Genomic DNA, 27195 nt, shown 5'->3' on the forward strand with positions numbered 1-27195 from the left:
ACTCAGGAGGCTGAGATCTGAGGATCACTGTTCAAAGCCAGGAAAGGAAAGTCTGTGAGACTGTTATCTACAATTAATCACCAAAGAAGCCAGAAGTGAAGCTGTGATTGAAGTTCTAGAGTGCTAGTCTTGAGGGAAAAAAAGCTCAGGCCCTGAGTTCAAGCCCCAGGACCAGCATCAAAAAAAAAATGAGAATGTTGAAGGGGTGATCAAGATGCATTGTATTCATAAACTGCTTTGTTATATAGCACCTCCTTGGTACAACTACTTAAAGATAATTTTTTTCAGGCAGGAAAAGGTTTATTTTCGAGCTACAGACTGTCTCTGGTCAAGTAGGAAGCCCACTCAGCTAAGAATAAGGTTAAAGATAATTTTTAAAGCAAATAAATAATAAAATAAACCTAAACCTGTTACGGCAAATGAGATGAAGGAAGGAAAATGTAGCTTCCCAAAAGAATAAAGCTTTTCCTTTTGCAGACCATCCTGTCCAGCAATTCTTACTAGAATCCATCTTCACGAATTGTGAAGGCTGATTTAAATTCCCAATTGCAAGTGGAAACACTGAGAAATAAATTAAGACACAGGAAGGTAGAGGAAAAAAAAAATCTCCCAAAGCTAAAATACCATTAAATGAATCTTTCCTACAAAAGAAAAAAAAAACTAAAGCCAGATTACAAATGAGTACTCTCTTTAGTGAGCCGGCTGAATGGATGTGCAGGCCCCGAGAAAAAGAACAATGGCTACCTTCTGACACCAGACTGGGTGTCTGGTGAGCATCTCCTCGTGTAAATGTTAGCACTGTGTGAGTATTTATTGTGTTTCTATAAAGTCCTAATGAGCTCCTTGGGTGAGAGTGAAACCCTTTGCTTTTTCACACTGTGCTCAAGACCCCTAAACTTCATGGGGTCAGCTCGAAAGAAAGGGTAATGGACCATGTGGTCCGGCTTAATAGACCTGATATTAACACAGTAGCAAAAATGTCACCGAATGCAAAGTTTAGGGCAAGCCATGAATGGAAGTATTTGTTACACTTAAATAATATACAGAGGTTATAACGGAGTACTGGCACTACATCAATGTCATCGTGGTAGGACTTTGAACATCTCCCATGTATGAAATTACCCCAGAGCACATCGTTTACTTGCAATAAATGTATTCACAGCAGCAAATAAGAAATCGAAAAGTTACGCAGCTAGTGGTGACTCTCTATTTATTTTTAGATATAGAAAATCTCATAGAAATAATCAATACAGTTCAGCATCTTGTACTTCTATAATGAAATTGCATTCTACTCTGTGTTGATTGCACAGTTTATATGCTTTAATGAATGTTTTCTCTAAATGAGGTAGAGTTGGGGGGTTTTTTTGCATGTTCCAGAATGCAGGGCCTGGGCACAGTACTTTAACTTTTTAGTCAAGGCTGGCACTCTACTACTTGGGCCACAACTCCACTCTGGCTTTTTGCTGGTTAATTGAAGATAAGAGTTACACAGGCTTTCCAACCTGGATGGCCTTGAACTTCAATCCTCAGATCTCAGCTTCCCAAGTAGGATGACATTAGACAATGAGCTACCAGAATCTAGAAAATTTTTGTTTTAATTTTTTTTTTCAGTCATGGGGCTTGAACTCTGGGCCTAGGCGCTGTCCCTCAGCTCTTCAGCTCAAGGCAAGCACTCTACCACTTGAGCCACAGCACTACTTCCGGTTTTCTAGTAGTTTATTGGAGGTAAGTGTCTCACGTACTTTCCTGCCCATGCTGGCTTTGAACTGTGATCCTCAGATTTCAGCCTCCTGAGTAGCTAGGATTACAGGCCTGAGCTACTGGCACCTGGCTCCGGAATTTTTTTGTGTGTGTGAAAAATTTTTTATGTATATATGTGCCAGGCTTGGAGCTTGAACTCAGGGTCAGGGCACTGTCTGTGAGCTTTTGTTCAAGGCTAGTGCTCTACCACTGAGCCACAGCTCCCCTTCCAGCTTTTTTAGCTGATTAATTGGAGATAAGAATCTTGTGGACTTTCCTTCCTAGGCTAGCTTTCAACCTGGATCCTCAGATCTCAGCCTCCTGAGTAGCTAGGATTACAGGTGTGAGCCATTGGTGCCAAGTCAGTGTTTCTTTGTTTTTTTTTTTTTAAATAGTGGTCTGGTGGCTTAGGACAGCACTGATGTCTTTTGTTTTGAAATGGGTAGAACATGGCCAGCCCAAGTCCTCACAGACAGAGCTACTAGTGTAAATATAGGCCTTTTTCATTAGACTTCTTGATCTCTGCAGGTTTGGCCCATTGCAATAACTCTAGTCTCTTCCACAGTGAAATTCCAGTACAGCTGAACACGTGCTGTGGTTCAGATAGAACTATGTCCCATGGTCTTGCTTGTTTGTTAGAATTAGAGATAGCATCCCTCTCAGGGGTAGAAATGGAAGATCTAGGGGTATGGACCAGTAAAAATATTGTGTGTGGCTTGACCTTTCTTGGTTTTTTTTTTATGCTGTGTCTATTAAATAATTTTCTTTGAAATTACCTCAAATAAATTCTAAGTCATTGAAGGACCAATATGTGTCTCTACTTTGGCCACATGTGTGTGTGTGTGCATATGTATGTGCATGTGTGTGTATGCACCCGCATGTACATGCCTGTACTGAGGCTTGAACTGAGGGCCTGTGTCCTCCTCTGTTTTTTTTAACTCAAGGCTGTTGCTCTACCCTTTGAGCCACACCTCCACGTCTGGCTTTTTATTGACTAATTGGAGATAAGAAGCTCACAAACTTTTCTACTCAAGGTTAGTTTCATACCACCATCCTCAGATCTCAGCCTCCTAAGTAGCTAGAACTATAGGTGTGAACCATGAGTACCTGCTTCAGTTTTCAATTGCTTTTTTTTTTTTTAATCAGAGTTATAAGGTATATGTGTTGATTATCTTTTTGCATGTGGATATTGGCCCCATTTTCTGAGCCTGACTTTTCCCCATTACAAGTCTGTTTCTGGGCCCTCCCTATTGTTGGTTGGATATAATTGTCCATTCTCTCACCAGTACAACCTTGCTCTTTTTCAATATCATGTTAGCTATTCTGGACCTTTTGTCTTTCCACATAAACTATAAAGTTAACTTTTTTTAAAGCAACATGTTGGGAGTTCATAGCTGAGATTTTGTTTACTCTATAGATCACAGGACCTACGCAGCTTAATTCATAACAGGAGAGCTTTAGGGTCCCTGGTTGCTCTATTCCAAATCTGAGTGCCAGAATCTAGGTAACAGAAGTAGCCAGGTGTACTTCAGAATGTTTGTTGTGTCTACTTGTGGTATGTTAGATTCCCTAAGCTGCAGAGTACTGGCATCTGTCCTCTTTATTTTTTTTTTGTCAGTCGTGGGGCTTGAACTCTGGGCCTGGGCACTGTCCCTCAGCTCTTCAGCTCAAAGCTAGCACTCTACCACTTGAGCTACAGTGCCACTTCCAGTTTTCTGGTGGCTTATTGGAGATAAGAGTCTCACAGACTTTACTGCCCCGGCTGGCTTAGAGCCGCGATCCTCAGATCTCAGCCTCCTGAGTAGCTAGGATGACAGGCGTGAGCCACCAGTGCCCGGTGGCATCTGTCCTCTTGCTCACTCTTAAATTCATCTAGGTCTTGGCTCAACTGTCATTTTAATAGGCTAACAAAGCTACTGATTGCTGGTCATTGGTGGCTCATGACCACAATCCTAGCTATTCAAGAGGCGGAGATCTGAGGATCATGTTTCAAAGCCAGATTGAGCAGGAAAGTCTGTGAGACCCTTATCTCCAATCAATCACCAAAAAGCCAGAAATGGAGGTGTGGTTCAAGTGGCATGCTGCCATTCTTTTTTTTTTGGGGGGGGGGGTCCTGTCATGGGGCCTGAACTCTGGGCCTGGGCGCTGTCCCTCAGCTCTTCAGCTCAAGGCTAGCGCTCTACCACTTGAGCCACAGCGCCACTTCTGGCTTTTTTCTTTTTGCTTATGTGGTGCTGAGGAATCAAACCCAGGGGCTGAGGCATGCAAGGCAAGCACTCTACCACTGAGCCACCTTCCCATCCCGATAGTGCCATTCTTGAGCAAAAAAGCTAAGGAACCAGTGCACAGGTTATGAGTTCAAGCCCTAGGACTGGCACAAAGAAACATGAGGCTGACAAAGAAAGACCATAACAATACCCTATAATAAAAGTGTCTCTGTGAAATCATCCCTCTTTGGTTTTGTGCACCACAAGCAGTCTCATCCTGGCATTTTTTTTGGCCGGTACTGTCCTTGAGCTTCTTTTTGCTCAAAGCTAACACTCTACCACTTGAACCACACTGCCACTTCTGGCTTTTTCTGTTTATCTGGTACTGAGGGATGGAACCCAGGGCTTCATGCATGCTAGGCAAGCACTCTACCACTGAGCTACATTCCCAACCTCCTGGCACTTTTCTTCTGTGCTTAATGTCTACTGAGCAACATGGAGGAAGATAAGCTCCCCCCCTACTCACTGCTCACTAAAGATTTGAACATCAGCTACAGCACGGAGCCCAAAGTCAGCCTGGGGTTGGACTCTTACCCTAGAACTATTCACCATGTTACTCAAGTGTGAGCTTTTTTGTGTGTGGGCAGGTACTGGGGCATGAACTAAAGGACTCATGTCTATCTTTGCTTTCTTGCCCAAGGCTGGCACTCAACTACTTGAGCCACAGCTCTATTTCTGACTTTTTGATGGTCAATTGAGATAAGAGGTTCTCTGACTTTGCTGCCCAGCCTGGCTTTGAGTTGGGATCCTCAACCTTCTGAATAGCTTGGATTATAGGCATGAGCCACAGGTACCTGGACATACTTCTTTTTGTCTTTCTTTTTTTTTTTTTTGACAGATTGAAATTAGATTCTACCTCTCTTATTAAATTCAGGTGGTGGTGTTGGACATCAATTTTTCATTCATTCTGCTTATGCGTTATGCATATTTAAGCACTCAGATCAAAGCAACTAATAGGTATGACATAAGCTGATGAGTGAGTGGCTTTCATTATAGAGAGAAGTAATGTCAAATTATTATTCCAGGATGTAGGATGAAATATCAGTCATTAACTTATTAAGAAGACTGACATCTATCCTAAACTTACTATATGTGATATAATAAATTTGCTTATAGCATTTTCAAATAGCAAGATTTAGAAAATGTAATATAATTTTTGTTTGAAAATACATGCAAAATATTCATTATTTATTTATTTATTTGGGGGGGTGTCCAGTCGTGGGGCCTGAACTCTGGGCCTGGGCGCTGTCCCCCCCGCTCTTCAGCTCAAGGCTAGCACTCTACCACTTGAGCCACAGCGCCACTTCCGGCTTTTTTCTTTTTGCTTATGTGGTGCTGAGGAATCGAACCCAGGGCCTCAGGCATGCAAAGCAAGCACTCTACCACTGAGCCACCTTCCCAGCCCTTCATTATTTATAATCTTGTGTTTTTGCATGCATATTGAGGGGCGGGGGCAATACTGAAGCTCAAACCTTGGGTGCTGTGCCTTTGCTATTGATTACTCAAGTCTAGTGTTCTACCAATTGAGCCACAGCTCCATTTCTGGCTTTTTGCTGGCTAATTGGAGATAAGAGTCTCATAGACTATCCTCTCCCGGCTAACTTTGGGGCTAACTTTGAATCACAGTCTTCAGATCTCAGTACCTCCAGAGAAGTGAGGATTATGTTCATGAACCACTGTCACCAATTTATATGTGAATTTAAAGGATACACCCTTAGCTGGGTGCCAGTGGCTCACGCCTGTAATCCTAGCTACTCAGAAGGCTGAGATCTGAGGATCACAGTTCAAAGCCAGCCCAGGCAAGAAAGTCCTGTGAGACTCTTATCTCCAATTAACCACCAGAAAACCAGAAATGGCACTGTGGCTCAAGTGGTAGAGCACTAGTCTTAAGCTGAAGAACTTAGAGACAGTGCTCAGGTCCAGAGTTCAAGCCCCATGACCAACCAAAAAAAAAAAAAAAAAGATACACCTTTCCTCAAGAATCAGGAGGAAATGCAACAATATTTAAATAGAGTTAGCTGTCCAAAACAGTTTGGAATAGGAACATACCCTCCACTGAACTAACCAAATCCAAAATAGAAGTGTTGCAAGAACTGAGCTTCGTAAAAGCAACACAGCACAGGTTCTAGTTCGGTAATTGGCTGTGACCATAGCACTCACGCTGCTTTTCTAACATCCTTTTTTTTTTTTCCTTTTCTTTCATTTTTGTTGGTCATGGGTCTTGAACTCTGGGCTTGGGCATAGTCCCTCAGCTCTTCAGCTCAAGGTGAGCGCTCTACCGCTTGAGCCACAGTGCCACTTCTGGTTTTCTAGTGGTTTATTGGAGATAAGATTCTCACAGCCTTTCCTGCCCAGGCTGGCTTTGAATCGTGATCCTCAGATCTCAGCCTCCTGAGTAGCTAGGATTACAGGTATGAGCCACCGGCACCCGGCTTAACCTCCTTTCTCTGCTGAGTTTTGCACACAAAACTTGTAGATGAAAATATGTACACTAATCGTCCTTGAGAACTTCAAAAGCTATCACATATAAACATTATGTTTTTGACAGTGTGCTTATATTAAAAGATTTTAAATGCTAATCTTACAATTTTAAATTCAAGAGAAAAACTTACCACATAAAGGATTTTTCAAATTTTTGTATCATAAACATATCTCTCAATCAGTTTGCTTTGGTAAGTATGTGTGTGTGCACATGCGTGTGCCAAAGTAAGGACTTGAATTCAGGGCCTCACACTCACTTAACTTTTACCCTTTAAGGCTGATTTTCTATCATTTGACCAGCACTTCTACTTCTTTTTTTTTTTTTGGGGGTCTGGGCCTGGGCGCTGTCCCTCAGCTCTTCAGCTCAAGGCTAGCGCTCTACCACTTGAGCCACAGCACCACTTCCAGCTTTTTGCTTATGTGGTGCTGAGGAATCGAACCCAGGGCCTCATGCATGCAAGGCAAGTGCTCTACCACTGAGCCACCTTCCGAGCCCTAGCACTTCTACTTCTTTATGGCTTTGTTGGTTAATTGGAGGTAAGAATCTCACAAGCTTTTCTTGCCCTGGCTGGCTTCGTCTTCACTCCTTAGATCTAGGCTTCCTGGTGGCTCACTCCCGGAAGCGGTGTGATCTCACGACCCTGGCAAGTTTGTTTTTCTTCATTCTGTCTATATACTCATTGTTGGTTGGCTGATTGACTCAAAACATTCTGTTCTTCGAGGTCTCTTCCTGAACTGCCAAGTTGGCAGTCATCACTTTCCATCCACATCCTTCTAATTGAGGATAGCAAAGGTAGTGCTGCCACCAGCAGGAAAATGAAAATGAAGGCCCCTGTTATTCCATTAAGCCAAAACTTTCCAATTCCAATAGAACTCTAGTTAAATAAATAAGGGTATCCTGTGTGTAACAGGGGAAAAAAATGGAAAAAAGCTCTTTAGATGCATGGAACCTAAATTTAAAGCTAAACAAAACAACCTCCTCCTCCTCCTCCTCCTCCTCCTCCTCCTCCTCCTCCTCCTCCTCCTCCTCCTCCTCCTCCTCCTCCTCCTCCTCCTCCTCCTCCTCCTCCTCCTCCTCCCCCCTTTCCTCCTCCCCCCTTTTCTGTCATGGGGCTTGAACTCTGGGCCTGGGCACGGTCCCTGAGTTCTTCAGCTCAAGACTAGCGCTCTACCACTTGAGCCACAGCGCCACTTCTGGTTTTCTGGTGGTTAACTGGAGATAAGAGTCTCATGAACTTTCCTGCCCAGACTGGCTTTGAACAACAATCCTCAGATCTCAGCCTCCTGAGTAGCTAGGATTACAGACGTGAGCCACCAGCATCCAGCAAAACTACTTCTTTTTCTTATTTTTGTTAATGTGGTACTGAGGAATCGAACCCAGAGCCTCTTGCATGCTAGGCAAGCACTCTACCACTGAGCCACCTTCCCAACCCCAAAACTACTTCTTAATAACAAAAAAAAGAAGATACCCAAGACAATAGACTCAAAATCAAATGTTCTAGTAATGACTGTTAAATACCTAGTAGAATCTCCAAAAAAAGATTCTTCCAACAGTGTCATGACTAAAAGACAAAGGAAAATACTCAAAGAAAACAGTAGTACGTGCAGAGTTTCCCTCATTTGTAATAAATAGAATGTGTCTATAAATCTACAAGTAAACCCAATGGACAGTAAAAGACAAATAATTACACCTGGACATGATTAATTAAACATTATTCTAAACATTCACACAGTGAGACCAAAGGAAGATATTCTTAGGAGAGGATCATAAAGGCTCAATAGCTATGTGCATATGATATATATCAAAATGAACTCCAAGAAATGGAAACAGGCTGGGTGCTAGCTACTCAGGAGGCTGAGATCTGAGGATCACGGTTCAAAACCAGGCCAGGAAGGAAAGTCTTGTGAGACTCTTATCTCCAATTAACCACCAGAAAACCAGAAGTGGTGCTGTGGCTCAAGTGGTAGAGCACTAGCCTTGAGCTTCAGAGCTCAGGGTCAGCACCCAGGCCCAGAGTTCAAGCCCATGACTGACAAAAAAGAAAAAAAATGGAAACAGGTTTTTAAATGTAATGTTTTCAATTCTTTTTTCTTTGGTTTATTCCCCTTTGTCTCTATTTTTTATTTTGGTACCCTTTGTATTATATATAATTTTATCTGATTTGGGGAGGGGAAGGGGAAGCAAAGAAACAATGGGGTAAAGGGGGAACCAATTCAGCAGTGATACTCACTAGACACTGCCTTGGAAATAAACTCTACAAGACCTCCCGCCACCCCTACTGCCATCTCCACAAATAAGCTGTGTCTGATATCATGCACCTGTCACCTGGTTACAGTAAAACAGTTAATCTAGTCCAACCTAGGCCTGGGCAAAAACAAAAGACCTTATTTGAAATATAAAGCAAAGAGGATTAGGGTATTGGCTCAAGTGGTAGAATGCCTGCACAGCAAATGTGAGGCCCTGGAGGGAAGAGAAGAGAAAAATGGGGGGGGGGGGGAGAGGAAGGGGGACAGAAGAAGAAAGGGAGGGAAGGAAGGAGGAAAAGAGAGGGTGAGAGATGGAAGCAAAAGGTATAATTTGTACTCCTTTTGCTGTGATGTTTTGTTTCTATTGCAAAAGTAAGAATAGAGCACCAGCCTTGAGTGAAAAAAACTAAATGAAAATGCCCAGGCTCTGAGTTCAAGACCCAGTACTGGCAAAAAAAAAAAAAAAAAAAAAAAAAGGAAATATGGTGGAACAAGAGAGCATATGGCGTAGATATACTACAGGAAGACCACACTTCAGTCCCTGTCTGCTATGTTGGTCGGTCTTCCAAGATTCTTTTGCAATTAATTGTGCAAATGAGAATCTGCATGAGGATAATTGCTTAAAACATTTTCTTGTGTCTGAACTTTAAGCATCATGTTGCTGCTGACATTGAATTTACTGGTAAGCAAGCAATACAAAGGAGGAACTGAGAGTGGAAAGCCGTTGGGGAACTATAAGTGAAGCCTATTTGTCCCAATTGACTGCTCACATGAAGCAACCATCAGTTGGTCTAATCACCCAACAGGCCTTGTTAAATGTCCAATTTTCTGGTGGCTCATGCCTGAAATCTTAGCTACTATACAGGCTGAGATCCAAGAATTGTGGTTCAAAGCCAGCCCAGGCAGGAAAGTATGTGAGACACTGATCTCCAATTAACCACCAAAAATTCCAGAAGTAGAGCTGTGGCTCAATTGGTAGAGTGTTAGCCTTGAACATAAAAAAAGCTCAGAGAGAGGCTGGGAAGGTGGCTCAGTGGTAGAGCACTTGCCTTGCATGCCTGAGGCCCTGGGTTCGATTCCTCAGCAAAAAGAAAAAAAAAACTGGAGGTGGCACATTGGCTCAAGTGGTAGAGTGCTAGCCTTGAGCTGAAGAGCTGAAGGACAGCTCCCAGGCCCAGAGTTCAGGCCCCACAACCGGAACCCCCCCCCAAAAAAAGCTCAGAGAGTGCCCAGACCCTGAGCTCACACCCCAGGACTGGCACACTAAAAACAAAACAAAAAACAAAAACAAAAAAAATCAACCAGAGCTAGAATGTGGCTTAGTGGTAGAGTGCTTGGCTAGCACTGGGTTCGATTCTCAGTGCTATATAAGCAGAAAAAGCCAGAAGTAGCACTGTGGCTCAAGTGGTAGAGTGCTAGTCTTGGGCAAAAGAAGCTCAGGGATATTGCCCACAGGCTCTGAGTTCTAGCCCCAGGACTGGCAAAAAAAAAAAAAAAGAACAAACAAAAAAAAAAAACCCACAATTTTCTTTCCAGATGATGTCTTTCCTTTGTTATCTGATAATTCCTAAATGTAACAAATATAGATGAGAGGCTCAGGAATTAGTTTTATATATGACTTATATATGAACAGCCAATCAAAAGCTGACTCAAGACCCAGTCTTGAAAGTGTTCCTTGTCCCTCTGATTTCTCACAGGGCTGCTGATGGCAGGTTTTCTTCTTCATCCAGGTTTGTAGACTTGGATTAAGCAGTTCTTCCCAGCACTAAGAGTCTAAGTCTATTCTTTATTATTTTCCCTCATTGATATGCTATTACTATTTTTAATCATTCTAACTTCTCACCTTTAGAAAGAAGCCAAGTTTGCTTCTCACAGACTTTTCTGACCAGACTTGCTATGAACCATAACCTTTAGATCTCAGCTTCCTGAGTAGGTAGGATTACAGATATGAGCCACCAGCACCTGGCTTCAAGATAACTTTTTTATACTGTTTAAGATTTGAAGTTCATCTTATATATGGCTATCTTATTGTCCCAGTATCATTTGCTTAATCTTCTGGGTAATAAAATGTGAAATTCACTCCAGACATTTGCAAACATAAAACATATACGTAACAGGTAGGTATATATTGCATAAGCATATATTTGCATAAGCAGTCATGATGTTCAATGAACATATGTGAAAATGGAACTAGCGAACTCCAGAGTATGTATAGGGTTGAGACAAATGGGGAAAAATGATATCGAAAATGATATTAACTGGTGATATTGAACAAGATGCGTCGTACTCACACATTGTTATGCTAAATTGAAGCCCATTTGTACAACTACTTAGAGAAAGAAAGAGAGAGAGAAAGAAATTTTTATTTTTATTTTTTGCCAGTCTTTGGCTTGAACTTAGCCAGGGCTCTGTCCCTAAGCATTTGAGCTCAAGGCTAGTGCTCTACCACTTGAGCCACAGCTCTACTTCTGGCTTTTTGTGGTTTATTGGAGATGAGTCTCACAGACTTTCCTGCCTGGGCTGGCTTTGAACCATGATTCTCAGATTTCAGTCGCCTGAGTAGTAGGATTATAAATGTGAACTACCCGCACCTCACATTAAAGATATATATATATATATATTTTCTAATTTAAAAAAGAAAAACATTGCCAGGCACCATTGGCTCATGCCTGTAATCCTAGTTACTCAGAAGGCTCAGATCTGGGGCTGGGAAGGTGGCTCAGTGGTAGAGCGCTTGCCTTGCATGCCTGAGGCCCTGGGTTCAATTCCTCAGCACCACATAAGCAAAAAGAAAAAAGCCGGAAGTGGTGCTGTGGCTCAAGTGGTAGAGCGCTAGCCTTGAGCTGAAGAGCTGAGGGACAGCGCCCAGGCCCAGAGTACAGGCTTCACGACTGGACCCCCCCCCCCAAAAAAAAAGAAGGCTGAGATCTTAGGATCTCAATTCAAAGCTAGCCCAGGCAGGAAAGTCCCTGAGAGTTTTATCTCCAATAAACCACTCAGAAAACTGGAAGTGGCATTGTGGCTCAAGTGGTAGAGTGCTAGCCTTGAGCTGAAGAGCTGAGGGACAGCGCCCAGACCCAGAGTTCAAGCCCCATGACCTACAGGAAAAAAAAGGAAAAGGAAAAAATTTTAATTAAAAAGATTATGTAACTGTGACCCCCCCTCTGTACATGACCTTTATAATAACAATAAAAAATAATTTTCATTTTAAAGAATTAAAAAGAGAAAAAAAGAATCTTCTTGAGGAAATCACAGTGAGAGTTAAATACATTTTAAAATGCACAATTGAAACAAATAGATTCTCAAACACTCAAGGTCTTAAGAATGCAGAGTATAAACTTTGAAATCCCTTAAGGAGGGAGGGGCTGGGAAGGTGGCTCACTGGTAGAGCACTTGCCTTGCATGCATGAGGCCCCGGGTTCGATTCCTCAGCACCACATAAGAAAAAAGCCGGAAGTGGCGCTGTGGCTCAAGTGGTAGAGTGCTGGCCTTGAGCTGAAGAGCTGAGGGACAGCGTCCAGGCCCAGAATTCAGGCCCCACGACCGGACCCCCCCCCCCAAAAAAAAGAAAAGAAATCTCGAGTTTGGCATGCAGCCCGAACTGCATTCCAAAATGACTTACCAGTTGACTTGTTCCAAAACCTTCCACTTGGTGGCGCTATGGTGCTGTTTCAGGGAGGAGTCTGGATTTGGCTAAAGGTTCAGTTAGGGATTGACTCCTCATGGAAGGTTTCATGATTCTTAAAACATGTGGTCGGACTACAATGTGTGCCAGCAACAGACAATAACCCTAGTCATCTGTGCAGAGGAAGAAAAAAAAAAGCATTTGTAGGTTGTGCTAGCAAAGCCAAAATGGGCAGGATTTAAGACAACTGGTAGGTCAGTTTGAACAAGCAAATGGGTGAAAGCCAAAGCAGCAAGTCTTTTTTTTTTTTTTTTTTTTTTTTTTTTTTAACTCTGGGCCTGGGCGCTGTCCCTCAGCTTTTCAGCCCCTCAGCTTTTCAGCTGTAGACTAGCGCACTACCACTTGAGCCTCAGCCCCACTTTCAGCTTTTTCTGCTTATGTGGTGCTGAGGAATCGAACCCAGGACCTCATGCATGCAAGGCAAGCGCTCTACCACTGAGCCACCTTCCCAGCCCACGCAGCAAGTCTTTCATCTGTATTCTTGACACAAATGTCTCTACAGGTTTACTGTCCTTACCGTCTTACGACCTGACTCTAAGCAGAAAAAGAAATGGAAACTAACAACTTCAACCCAAAAGAGAGTTGTGCAGCAGTGGCTCCTTATCCAATATGTAGGTATTGATATCTACTGTTCTGTCACTACCAGCCATCCTAAGTTACAGTAGAGCAGACTGAACTCTGTTCCTTTCTTTGGATGTTTTGCAGGCTATGTGAGAAGATGAGACGTGTACTGATGAGAAGATGAGCTGTGTACTGAGGAGGAACTAAGTGGAAACCTTCCCTGATGGTTGTAAAGAATGGCTTCTCGCCAGGCCTCTTGTGGCTCACACCTGTAATCCCAGCTACTCAATAGGAGGCTGAGATCTGAGGATCATGGTTTGAAGCCAGCCCAGGCAGAAAAGTCCATGAGTCTTTTATCTCTAATTAACCACCAAAAAGCCACAAGGGGAGCTGTGGTTCAAATGGTAGAGTGCCAGCCTTGAACTGGGAAAAGCCAAGGGAAAACACAAGCCCTGAGCTGAAGCCCCAGTATAAGCAGAAAAACTAAACCAAACCAAAATCCTTTGTAGGTTCCTTGACCTTAATTTTCTAGGTCTCCCTAACTGTACACAATTATGCATAACCCATATAAGGTATTTTGGATTAACAGCCTACATGGACTGAAATTTTTCACAGAAATCCCATTACAGTCTGTTAACCATGTGTTTTTGAAAAGTTTTGCAAGAGTTGAAGGACATAATTCAGCTCATCTCAGACAGCTCTAGGTTAATGCCATTATGTTCTCATTAACTTATTTTCATAGCATTTGTATTTTATGCACATTTCCATTTGTTGAAGGATTATATCCAAAGGAACTGGACAAGTTGGACCTTCCTTGTCCCCCCCCCCCATTCCCCCCATGCTAAGCAGCTGGAAGCAAGCCCTTTTGCCCATGGATTCAAGCCATGGCCATGACAAGTTTTGCCTGTGTTCTTCCTGTGTAAATTTGCATTTTTCCATACAATTTGCATGTTACTATGTATATGTATACCTGCTCCATTTGCATTTTGCTATTTGTGTTATAGTTCCAGACAGTGAGTTGGTACGTCAAGACTGTTATACTAAAGAGTAAAAGTCATCATTGGCAAGCTGACTCTTAAGATTTATATGGAATTGCAAACCATCTATAATAGTTAAAACTACCTTGAATTGGCCTGGCTATGCTTGTAATCCTAGCTACTCAAGAGGCTGAGATCCAAGGATCAGTGTTCAAAGCCAGCTTACACAGGAAAGTATACACACACACACACACACACACACACACACACACACACACACACACACACACACAATCTTGAATAAAGAAATGAATTATTTTTAAATTTCAGAACAACTAGTTATGATTTTAAATGACTTGTATGATCTATGTAGTATGTCACATAGCTTGAACCTATCACTTTAGGACTTGGTTGGCAGATTAGTTTTCATCATAATCAATACGATGAAAAAGAAGACGTCAGAATTTTTTTTTTGGGGGGGGGGTCTGGTCGTGGGGTCTGAACTCTGGGCCTGGGCACTGTCCTTTGGCTCTTCAGCTCAAGGCTAGCGCTCTACCACTTGAGCCACAGCGCCACTTCCAGTTTTTTGTTTTCTGCTTATGTGGTACTGAGGAATCGACCCAGGGCCTCATGCATACAAGGCAAGTGCTCTATCACTGAGCCACCTTCCCAGCCCCTTTCACTGTATTTGATGTTGGTATAATTTGTGGAGGGGAAGGGACAAAAAAAAACAAATCGTTTCAATAGGGATACAGGTGGACCCATTGCAACAATGTGACCTACAAGTCATATGTCGAAAAAACAAACTTTACAACTTTGGTGGGGGGGAGGAGGGTTGGGGGGAGGCGGGGTGGTGGGAGGATGGGAAGGGATGGGAAGGGGAAACAAAGGAGGAGGCTACAACGCTTGATAAGAAATGTACTCATTATCTTGCCCATGTAATTGTAATCCCTCTGTACAGTATTTTCACAATAAAAAATAAATAAAAAGAAAAGACATAAAGAGATAGAGCTAGCCAGGTGCCAGTGGCTCACCTCTGTAATCCTAGCTACTTAAGAGTCTAATATTTGAGGACTGATGTGCAAAGACAGATTGGACAGGCAAGTCTGTGAGACTCTTACCTCCAATTAATCTTTTAAAAGCTGGAAGTAGGGCTGGGAAGGTGGCTCAGTGGTAGAGCGCTTGCCTTGCATGCCTGAGGCCCTGGGTTCAATTCCTCAGCACCACATAAGCAAAAAGAAAAAAGCCGGAAGTGGAGCTGTGGCTCAAGCGCTAGAGCGCTAGCCTTGAGCTGAAGAGCTGAGGGACAGCGCCCAGGCCCAGAGTTCAGGACCCATGACTGGACCCAAAAAAAAAAAAAAAAAAGCTGGAAGTAGAGCTGTGACTTGAGTGATAGAGTGCTAGCCTTGAGCAAAACAAACTCAAGGACAGCACCCAGGCCCTGAATTTAAGCCCCAGTACTGGCACACAAAAGAGATAGAAAGAAAATGAAAGGACAAAAGAGAAAGATTGGGAGAGAAGGGGGAGAGAGGAAGCAAGAGAGGAAGGCAGGAAAAAAGGAAGGAAGGAAAGAAGGCAGAAAAGGAGAAATGATCTTAAAAAATAAATTGCATCTTAAATGCTCCAACTAGAAGGGTTCAACTTCCAATACGGGGGAGACTACACTGGTGGTTGGTCCACTGGGAACGAGAGCCTCCTCCTCCAGTCTTGGCATCCCCTGCTATACCTCCATCACAGGATAGCTCCAGAACTCTACTGCGGTTTCCTGCTGAGAGAACACACTCAAATCTGTTACTGTCTTTCCACCAGACAACTATGCTTCTTTCCTTATATTCCCAACTCATAGTAGACCAGCACTTCCTTTAGGAAGACATTTTAATGGTATGGAAGCAAATGGATGCTTCAGTGTGGGTGGAAGAAAGACACGGACTTCAGCTTGCCCACTTCCTTCTAATATGTTATAAATATCCTGGTAATTTCCGCTAAATGCTATCTGCCCCATACTTAGGCCCTGAGTATGGCTGAAGCTACTGAGAGGGAGCCATACTTCTGTAAGTGGGTGCTTCTGGGTAGTGTTTCTTTTTCTCTGGCCCAATGGAGGAGAAATGTCCAGAACAAAATTTTGGTTAATAATAGGCATGGGGGAAAAAAATCATTGATAAAGTAAGATCTTTGAGAGTCTGGAGAGGATAAGAAGGGAGAACACAGGAAGAAGAGAAATAGTAACAGTTTCTCTTCTGTTCACCAGTAAGAAGAAGGGAGTCAGGGAAAGAGTGGGGGGGAGTCTTAGACTCAGCCCCGTGCCAGAGCTGTAACAGGGACTCAACCACTTACTGGAGTCAGTTAATATTAACTAGTGGCACAGGCAACCAGCTGTTGGTGAGAAAAGCTGTGTTGACATACTTGTCATCAGCAACCAGTCACATGGAACTTGAATGGACAGGTTAGAACACTGGGCTGGGGTGGGGGCTGTGTGGGTGATCTCCCAGGGCCACTGGAATACTCAGTAATCACTCTTTTAATTATAACAATTACCAAATGCACTTCATACTTGATAAAGCTGAAATAAGCTGCGCCAGCAGCCTAAATCCTCTCTCACCTTTAGACATTTCTAGAAGATTAAAGGAACTAATAAGGATTGAGCTCTGAAGTCTGAGGCTTTGTGCCAGTGCCTTAATACATTAGTTCATTTAATTGGTCACAACAACACTATTGAAGGAACTGACTCAAAAAAAAAAAAAATCAAGTAATTTGTCAATCAGTGCCATGGACCAAGAAAGCAGAGTCAGGATTTGAACTCAGACCTGCTTCATTTAAAAGCTCACTTTTGCCTATAATCCTAGCTGACTCAGGAGGCTGAGATCTGAGAATCATGGTTTGAAGCCAGCCCACACTGAAAAATCCGTGAGACTCTTGTCTTTAATTAGCCAACAAAAAGCCAAAAGTGGAGTTTGGCTCAGACGATAGAGTGCCATCCTTGAGTGAAAAAGCTAAGGAACAGTGGCCAGGCCCTATGTTAAAGCCCAAGTACTAACACAGCAATAACAATGACTAAAGGCCACGCTGCATGCCACAAAGCAAAAAGAAAGAAAGAAAATTGAAAATAAAGAAAAGTTTAATCTCCAGTAAATTAATTCTATTCCAGAAAGAACCCATTCCAGCACAGCACAGAGATGATATCCAGCCAAAAAACAAGTGCTCCTCACCTAACTCATCTCTGGAGCCTCTTACTAGAGATTCCTAGATTTGTGTGTGTTTTCAGAAAATTGGCAACTTGAGGATGGCACATAACTTTTTGTCGGTCTCTAGACTCCCCTATTTGTGGTGAGAAAGCAATTGTACAGTGCCTCTTATTTCTCTCTTCCCCTCCCGCTCTCCCTCTCACTAAGTTTGAGGTCCTCTATTATTTTCTTTTGTCAAAAAATTCAGACAAACCTTATTATTTTAGTAAGTCAGTGGCTGTGATTTATACGTCTCCTGGGAGAAGTGACTACAGAAAGAGTGATAAGACATGCCCGCCCCCGAGTGGACTGAGCTCACCCATTAAGTTCACCAGTCTGCCCTGCACTTGACGGTTATTAATGCCTCTGTCCCCTGTAGCGATCCGTGTTTGTCCTTCTGGAGGGCCAATTCCAGATGTTATTGTTGCATTGTGGCGACACTGCCCATCTGTGCCAGTGGTTTTCATATTTGGGGCACAGATTCTTGGTTGGCTCTCCTCCAGTGTGTTATATGGCAAGCTGGAATGGCCAATATAAGCCAGCCTTGGAAATAACTAGCATACTCTGCCGGGCTCAAGCTCTGTTCACATTCAGGAAGCAATCATTGTGTTTTACTAATCTGACCGGAAATACTTTTCTTTCCCTTCTTCAAGCTATATTATATCTTTATAAACTGATCAACTTTGACACAATGACCATTTTACCACCATAATAGTTATCTCTAGCTATAGTGTGGGCAAATAGAAACAATGAGATATAATTTCTTTTTTTATCAGTCTGGTTAGGCTAAGTTATGCTGTTGTAACAAATGATCCCCAAAGCTCAGTGTCTTAGAATAAAGGCTATTTCCCTCCATCCTGTTAAATTGCAACACCCACACATATTGTCTTTATGCCAGGTTAAAGAAGCCACCTCTCTGTAGAACATTTAACAAGCAAAGCAAATGAGACATGACTTACATGTGCAAAATCATTCTTAAAAGTTGTAGCTCCTTGCCAGGTGCCAGTTGCTCACACTTGTAATCCCAGCTACTTAGGAGGCTGACATCTGAGGATTACATTTTAAAGCCAGTCTGGGCCAGAAAGTCTATGATATGACACTCCAATTAACTTAAAAAAGATTAAAAAAAAAAAAAAGCTAGAAGTGGAGCTGTGACTTAAGTGATAGAACACTTAAACCAAAAAGGGACAGTGCACAGGCCCTGAGATCAGGCCCCAGAACTGACATACACATATACAAAAAGGATTCTGCCCCTACTATCAACAAAGCAAGTCACATGGCCACTTCTGATATCAGGAGAGGAAACAAACCTTCATCCCCTACATAGAGAAACAGCATACAGCCATGATGTTGTCTGCTATAATAAAAGCAGCTACACGCACTTTGATGGAGACCTGTCATGCCATTCCAAAATTACCCAGGAAAGAATGCCATGCACAGAGTACATACATCAGGACCGTTGATAGGACTCTGCCAGGCCCGCAGACACCTGCTCATTTTCTCCGCCATACCTGCTATACTGAGTTGAGTTCACCTCATACTGACAGATGGCCCTGATTTCCTGAGGCCTCCCTGAGGTGAGTCAAGGTGTTGATTCAGGTCTTTGTAATCCTGGACTGTATGATTCCCAATAGCTAATGAGGCAGACCTCAACCCTCAGCCGCCCCCTGGGCAGAGGAGGTCCTGAAGTCGTTCCCTGGGAGCCCCACGTTTTTGTCAGTGAAGGACAGTGTACTCTGACTCACTTCTTTTTACAACCTGTCAGAAACCAAATTAGATCACTTTTGGAGAAATATTTTATGACCCATCTGTCTGTTCAAATAAATCAATGACCTTCCTTTTTTCCTTTTTTTTTGGCCTCGCCAGCAGAGTGTTTGATAGAGTTGTCTCTGTAATAAATCTTTACCGGTTTAGTAGTATAAATGTTGTTGAGCTTGACCTTTAATGCTATGATTATTCTTGTACTGAAATGTATAGGCCTTAAGAAGATAATTCAGCCCATGGCAATTTCAGACACATATGACATCAAGATGATTATATTTATGTTAATATACTACAGAAATGTCTGTGCAGAAAGCTCTTCCTTAACGTACAATTATTCAAACTCTAATTGAAGGCCATTTCAAAAGTTAATGTAATACTCAAATTTGCTATTTGTGGTTTATACAGATAGACATAGACACCCAGACAAGTTTTACATAGGGGTATGGTGTGTAGTGCTATTGGGACTTGAACTCAGGGCCTGAGCACTGTCCCTTAGCCTTGGCATTCAAGGCTGGTTCTCTACCAGTTGAGCCACAGCTCCACTTCCAGCTTTTTGGTGGTTAATTGGAGATAAGAATCTTACAGACTTGCTTGCACAGGCTTGCTTTAAACTGCAGTCCTCAGAACTCAGCCTCCTGAGTAGCTAAGAATACAAACGTGTGCCACCAGCACCGGGTTTGTTCATAGTTCTTTGATTATCGTAGCCCTAAGTCAACAGTTCAAAAATAGTTTCTTGTTATCATCTGATGAAAAAAGAAATAAGTACACAAAAGAAATAAGTATAATAAATTATATACAATAAATTATATATTTATATATATTCTGACATCTAATAAATTAGATGTCAGAAAATTGTGTTGAGAAAAACAACCAGAGAAAGCAGATAAAGAGTTCTGGGTCAACGGGAAGATGATTTTTCAATAGGGTGGTCCAGAGAAGGTGTTAGCGTTGACATATGAAGTGTAGCAGGTCCCTAGCTGGTGGCATGCTATCTTGGGAGGTGATGGAAACTTTAGGAAATATAATCTAGGTTACAGGGAATGACTGTTGGGAGGTGTTGTGTCCCAGCCCCCTCCAATCTTCCATGAGATGTATAGTTTCCGTCACACCTACCTGCTGCCATGATGCCTTGCCTCCCTACAGCCCAGAGATAATGGAACCAGCCACACTCTGACCATGAGCCAAAAATAAGTCTGTTCCCACTTCAATTGTTATGGCAGATATTTTGGTCACAATGATGCAAAAGTAATTAATACAGTCAGGCACTGGTGGCTCACTCTTTTAATCCTAGCTACTCAAAAGGTTGAGATCTGAGAATTGCTGTTCAAAGGCAGCCCAGGACAGAAAATCTGGGAGACCTAGCTCCAATTAACCAGTAAAGAAACTTGAAGTGGAGCTGTGGCTCAAGTGGTAGAGTGCCAGCCTTGTGCAAAATAGCTAAGGGACAACAGCGAGTAGGCCCAGCGCGCGCACACACACACACACACACACACACACACACACACACACACACACACACACACACACACACACACGAAACTGATACAGAAGGCTTCATCAGTATTATTTTCTAATACTACAAATCTACTTGTCTCAAACTTGTCTTTCAAAGGAAGCCTTACAATGACACTAAGCCTAGTGGGGAGAATTTATCACTGGTGAAGTAGATGCAAGAGTTTGGTGAGGGCTCCCCTGAGGGACCTTAATCTTCCAGTTCCCACAAACTCACCCACCGCCCCACTCTGGGCTCTCAGCACATCTTGACTGACCCTAGGGCTTTGAGATTCACAGATCTAAGAGAGATACAAAATCTTCAGTTCCTAAGCTTTTCCAAGTCTTAAGACATAGCATTCCCGAATAAAACATAACTATTCATCTCATCCCCGGAGAATTGTTCCCTTGGAACTGCAGTTTACTGTCCTGTCTTCATCGCTTACTTACTGCAGAAGATAGAAGTGGCCTCACATAGGTTGTTTTCAATCTTCATAAAATCGACTCTCACCATCTTGTCCCTATTTTTCTCCATGACATCTATGTAAAGACAGACATGATAAATTATCTCTGATCTCAGGGCCAGCAAAAAATGTTGGCCTCTCCTGACGAACTGTGATGTTTCTTTTTTTTTTTTTTTTTCTGGACAATAAGAGGTATCTGGGGCTGGGAAGGTGGTTCAGTGGTAGAGCGCTTGCCTTGCATGCCTGAGGCCCTGGGTTCGATTCCTCAGCATCACATAAGCAAAAAGAAAAAAAAAAGCCGGAAGTGGGGCTATGGCTCAAGTGGTAGAGCACTAGCCTTGAGCTGAAGAGCTGAGGGACAGCGCCCAGGCCCAGAGTTCAGGCCCCACGACCGGACCCAAAAAAATAAATAAATAAATAAAAAATAAGAGGTATCTGTTCTTTCATGTTTTCTTCTTGGCATTGACCAACAGGAAACTCAGATCTAAATATCCTGTTAAATTCCTATGACTTTTCTCAAGAATGTTTCTTAATGCAGAATTATCCATTTCTATGGCTTTTCTTTTGCATGCTTCATATTATCATGTTTATGATTGATTCTCTTATAAAGGTGCATAAGTTGTAAGTATCTATAATATGTATATTTGTACAATGTCATATGTAACACATGGCTGGGTGCCAGTGGCTCATGCCTGTAAGTCTAGCTACTCAGGAGGCTGAGATCTGAGAATCACACGTTGAAGCCAACCTACGGCAGGAAAGTCCGTGAGACTCTGATCTCCAATTAAACACCAGAAAACCAGAAGTGGAGCTGTGGCTTAAAGTGGTAAGTACTAGCCTTGAGCAAAAAACTCCAGGGACTGGGCTGGGAAGGTGGCTCAGTGGTAGAGCGCTTGCCTTGTATGCATGAGGCCCTGGGTTGGATTCCTTAGCATCATATAAGCAAAAAGAAAAAATGCTGGAAGTGGCACTGTGGCTCAAGTGTTAGGGCGCTAGCCTTGAGCTGAAGAGCTCAAGGCCCAGGCCCAGAGTTCAGGCCCCATGACCGGACCCCAAAAAAAAAAAAATCCAGGGACACAACATCCAGGTTCTGAGTTCAAACCCCATGACCAGCAATATATATATATATATATATATATGTATATGTATGTATATGTATATATGTATATATATGCATAATGCATATTTACATGATACATATATGTATATGAGATCTGAGGATTGCCATTCAAAGTCAGCCCAGGCCAGAAAGTCCGGGAGACTTATCTCCAATTAACCAGCAACGAAACCGAAGTAGAGCTTGTGGCTCAAGTGGTAGAGTGCCAGCCTTGTGTGAAATAGCTAAGAGACAATAGTGACCAGGCCCAGTTCTGTGTGTGCATGCATACACACACACACAAAAGAACAGAAGGCTTCACCAGTAAAATTTTCTGTTACTGCAAATCTACCTGTCTCAACCTTTTCGTTCAAAGGAAGCCTTACAATAACACTAAAATATAAGCTTGAATAGGCTCTTTCTGGCATAGAATTCATTTACTGGAGATTAAACTTTATTTCAATTTTCTTTCTTTGTTTCTGCATTGTGGCATGCAGAGTGGCCTTTTATCATTGTTATTGCTGTGTTAGTACTTGGGCTTTAACATAGGGCCTGGGCACTCTTCCTTAGCTTTTTCACTCAAGGATGGCACTCTATCGACTGAGCCAAAACTCCACTTCTGCCTTTTTGTTAGCTAATTAAAGACAAGAGTCTCACGGATTTTTCAATGTGGGCTTCAAATCAATACATATATGTATTCATATAAATATGCATTACATGTATAAAAATAAATATAAGTAATCCATTTATATAAATATATGTATATTTATAAATATCTACAATATTCATATATTTATATAAATACAAATTGTACATATAATGGAAATATATATTGTAGATATGTATTTACATGAAAATGAATTCTATATTATATAAGTATATCATAAATATACTAATATAATGTATTGTTATAAGATATATATTATTGTATATAACATACATATAATATATACTAAATATATAATATATAGGTATGTTGCATTATAAATGTATAACATACTTATATGTTATATAAACACATTACAAATTTAATATATATTGTATATAATACAATATAACAAGTATTTTCTTTTGAGTTTGGTTGCCTGCTTTTTCCAGCTGTATTATCATCAAAATAGTATATAAAATAGAATCTTTATGCCAATTAATTATTTTTGGTCTCTGTGGTAAATAAATTAAACAATTTGAGTGAATTTTCTTTCCTATTAAAGAGAGTATATTTCTGCATTCATAAAAAGAACTAATGCTTCCACTGATTCCACTGATTGCATTCCAGAAATGGCCCACACAAGTCCAGAGCTTCACCCTTCCCCAAGACATAGAACTGCATTTCCTAACGCATAAGAGTTGGGAACAGAGGATTTCAGTGAAGAAAAGGAGGTCCTAAATTCCAATATCAGCTCTCATTGTCTCTCCATCAAAAAGAACTTCTAATCACCAAAATCTGTGCTCAATTTAAGGATGAGTGGTACAGAATCTGTCCTTAAGGAATTGACTGTCAAGAACTAAAGAGCTGTTTTATTCTTTGAAGCTTCTTGTTCAGAACCAGTATTTATTTGTACTTAAAAACGAATTTGCAAACGAATCTAGTTTTGAAAGCAAAATTTATTTTTCTACTTATTTCTAAATCTCTCATGACAGGAAACATAGATAAAAGAAATAAACATCCTAAGTCTTCTACATCTGTAGTTTGCCTCAAATAAATGTACTTTCTGCAATAAGAATTTCTCCTGGCACTGGTGGTTCACATCTGTATTCCTAAATACTCAGGAGGCTGAGATCTGAGGATCAAGGTTGGGAGCTGGCCAGGACTGGAGCTTGCGCAGCCTCAGTGCTCCTCACCTCCCTCCAGACTCAAGCCTCTCCTACACCAAATCACCCTCCTCCCCAATCCACAGGGAAGTGTCTCCTATACCACAATGGTATCCTAGAGTCTCTGTGCCCAAGCGGTACCCCTTGTTCCACCTGGTGTTGAGATCCTACCCACTTCCCTGACACCCTGGATATCTGTGAAGATTGTAAGGCATGAGGGCACCAAGGATCCTATGAAGAGGCTCCCTGCCACCTTGGCCATGACTCCGTGTGAGCTACAACCTTCTACTTCTCCTACAAGGCCCTCCTGTGCAGCCAAGCCTTGACCACTGACATCTGGGCACCCATGCGTGCTGGGGCACTGGCCCGCAGTGGACACTGTGATTGTGGTCAGCCTCCTGGAACTTGTGCAGATCAAGCTAAGGCTCAGCAGTTGTATCATACATGAGCTAGCCACCTGCTTTCAGGCTGCGGTGGCTGGTGCTCACCATGGCTGGGCTGGGGCCCCACAGTCCTTCGACAGGTGCCCCCTCTTAGCTCTCTACTAGTTCAAGTATGAGCTGGTGAAGAGCTGGCTGAATAGGTTCCGGCCAAAGGACCAGACATCTGTGGGTGTGAGCTTCATGGCTGGTGACATCTCAGGCACAGGAGCTGTCATCCTGACTCTACCCTTGAAGCTGGGCTCTGGGGAGCCTGTCAGGACGAAGTCCCCATGTGTCTATTTCACCTGCCTGCTGCTGAGGAGAATCTGGGCTGAATCAGGCACCAAAGGTCTCTTGGCAGGTTTCCTCCCCAGGATCACCAAGGCCGCACCCTCGTGTGCCATCAGGATCAGCACTTACGAATTCAGCAAAAGGTTCTTCCAGAGGTTCAACCAGGAGCAACCTCTGGACCACTGAAACAGGCACCAAGATGCCCCTGCTTTTCCACAGATGGGGCAGAAGACAGCCAAGTGCCTTTGCCTCAGTACTGGGGAGGGGTGCCCTGCCCCTCCTTTTCCTTTCCTCCCCTCAAAAAAGCAAGTAGCCTCCACCCACCCCCACCTCAGCCTTTCTCAGGCACAGCAAGTTTCCTGTTGTTCCCCTTACCAAGACTGTCGCTCTTCCCTCCAAATTCAAGATCAAATCCAAAACTCCCCCTCTCCCCACAGCTCCTAAGCCTCTGAGTTCAAGCCTCAGTACCAACAAAGAAAAAGAAAGGATAAAGAATTTCTGGGAGTCAGCCAAGGCTTCTGATGAGCTGCTAGGATTGTGGTGGTTTTTGCTCTGCCAGCTTTGCTGATCCCATCTGGGGCTGGAGGTGGTGGGTGGGGGAGGTCATCCTTACTTGGAGGTGTGGCCCATACCAGTCCAGAGCTACACCCTCCCCCTAGACACAACTCCATTTCCTAATGCACAAGGAAAGGAACCGAGGGGATTTCAGGGAAGAGAAGGAGGCCCTAAATTCCAATATCAGCTCTCATTCTCTCTCCATCAGTGAGCAGCTCTCCTTCAGAGCTCCCAGCCAGCTGCTGTGCTGTTGAAATCAGTGTCTGTTCAAATGAGCATCTGGCCGTGACCCAACCTGTCTCCTGTGGCTAGGGCCCAAGTATTCCATTTCCCATAGCACCACCTGGCAGGGACTAACCCATACAGTCCTGTAGTAATCTACAAGAATTGCCAAGCTGCACACGTAAATAGTAGAGGAAGGAGTTTCACCCCTCTGTATCCTGACTTTTTCCCTTGTACGGTGGCTTCTTGGATTTACTTAACTTGGCAAATCAAAAAGCCCATCAAAACTTTCCCCCCCCCCCAAACTAAAAAGCAATCTTACGTTAGGAAACCATTCTGTTCCCTCCCCCTTGAAGATAGCTGGAGGAAGTTTCTGAAATAACATTTTTAAGTTTTTTTCTATAGATGTAAAAAAAAATTCATTTTGTGGCAGAAAAATTATACATATACCCACAGCTTGTTTCTCAAATATTTCAGCCTAATTACTTCTAAGAAATCAGAATTCCAGAAGGAAGTGGGCGTGCTATGCCAAAGCAGCCCAGGGTGTATGCACCGTTTCTCCAGAGTCTTTACTTGCTAAAATGCATAGACATTTTTGGCATTCCAATGCATAATATGTCCATTTGTTTTTAATATGTAGCAATGGAATAAACACATTTAAAACTGGCCATATTGCTATGAGCGGGATCCACAAAATTCTATCATCTAATTTGTATTTTGCAATGATTTCTTGAGATGCTCAAGGAAAGGTAGGAGGTGAGAGTTCTGTGGGTCCCAGAACCAATCATGTGTGTGTATATATATATGAGATATATTATATATTGCTAATATATGATGTTATATAATATATAATACATTTATATACTAAATATATATATACTAAATAAATATATATATGAGATATATTATATATTGCTAATATATTATGTTATATAATATATAATACATTTATATACTAAATATAGTCATAAACAATATATGTGCATATAAATACTATATAAACATATATATTATTGTGGGCATCACTGATACCCTTTATTGAGAACACTTACTGTAGTATGTAATTTATACCCCAAAATGAATATGAAACATAAATATATATATATATTTATTAATCAAGCTCAGTTGTATGTGGAATGTGGTCACTTCTGAAGTTCACTTGCTTGTTAAGAGGTTTGATCCCACCTACCAATTTCCTTTGTGTGTGTATGCCAGTACTGAGACTTGAACTCAGAGCTTATGTTCTCATTAAGCTTTTTTCACTCAAGGCTGGCACTCTTCCAGTTGAGCCACACCTCCCTTCTGGCTTTTTAGTGGTTAATTTACTTTCCTGTCCCAGGAAGGCTTTGAACCAAAGAGCAAAAAGCAAAACAAAGATACCAGATGTTGGACTAGTCCATTGGAGAGAGAAAGAATGAAGAATTTATTTAAACGTTGTCTCCTAGCTCCAAAATTTACTTCAGAAAGATCTAAGCTTCTATTCTTTTGGCCATTGTTCAGGCCTGTGTAATCCACACTTTAAACGAAAGGATTTCACCTTGTGCAGTTGGCTCATGCTTGCAATCCAGCTCTTCAGGAGGCTGAGATCTGAGGATCCCGGTTCAAAGCCAGCGAGGGCAGAAAAGTTTGGGAGATTTTTATCCCCAGTTAATCACCAAAAAGTTGGAAGTAGAGCTGTGGTTCAAGTGGTATAGAACTAGCTTTAAGAAAATAAATAAAGCTCAGGGACATTGCCGGGGCCCCGAGTATAAGCCACAGTATTGGCATACACACACACACACACACACACACACACACACACACACACACACATTTCATACAGTGTCTGGCATACAAGATTTAAGACATATTTGTTATCACTATTAATTAGCATACTTCACACTTAGTAAAGTATAAAAC

The 27195-nt window shown here is 42.2% G+C and overlaps 1 long non-coding RNA gene and 1 pseudogene across 1 annotated transcript; both read left to right on the forward strand.

The window, feature by feature from the left end:
* The first annotated feature begins 1630 nt into the window (after positions 1 to 1630).
* On the forward strand, positions 1631 to 13813 carry LOC138836339 (uncharacterized). Its single transcript, XR_011374938.1, has 3 exons — positions 1631 to 1725; positions 12923 to 13031; positions 13126 to 13813. It is a non-coding gene; the product is annotated as an uncharacterized lncRNA (long non-coding RNA).
* Positions 13814 to 23455: 9642 nt separating this feature from the next.
* Positions 23456 to 24705, forward strand: LOC138838061 (mitochondrial glutathione transporter SLC25A39 pseudogene; annotated as a pseudogene).
* Positions 24706 to 27195: the final 2490 nt, after the last annotated feature.

This window comes from Dipodomys merriami, unplaced genomic scaffold (assembly GCF_024711535.1).
Source record: "Dipodomys merriami isolate MVZ:Mamm:240054 unplaced genomic scaffold, mDipMer1.0.p SCAF_10, whole genome shotgun sequence".
NCBI lineage: Eukaryota > Metazoa > Chordata > Mammalia > Rodentia > Heteromyidae > Dipodomys > Dipodomys merriami.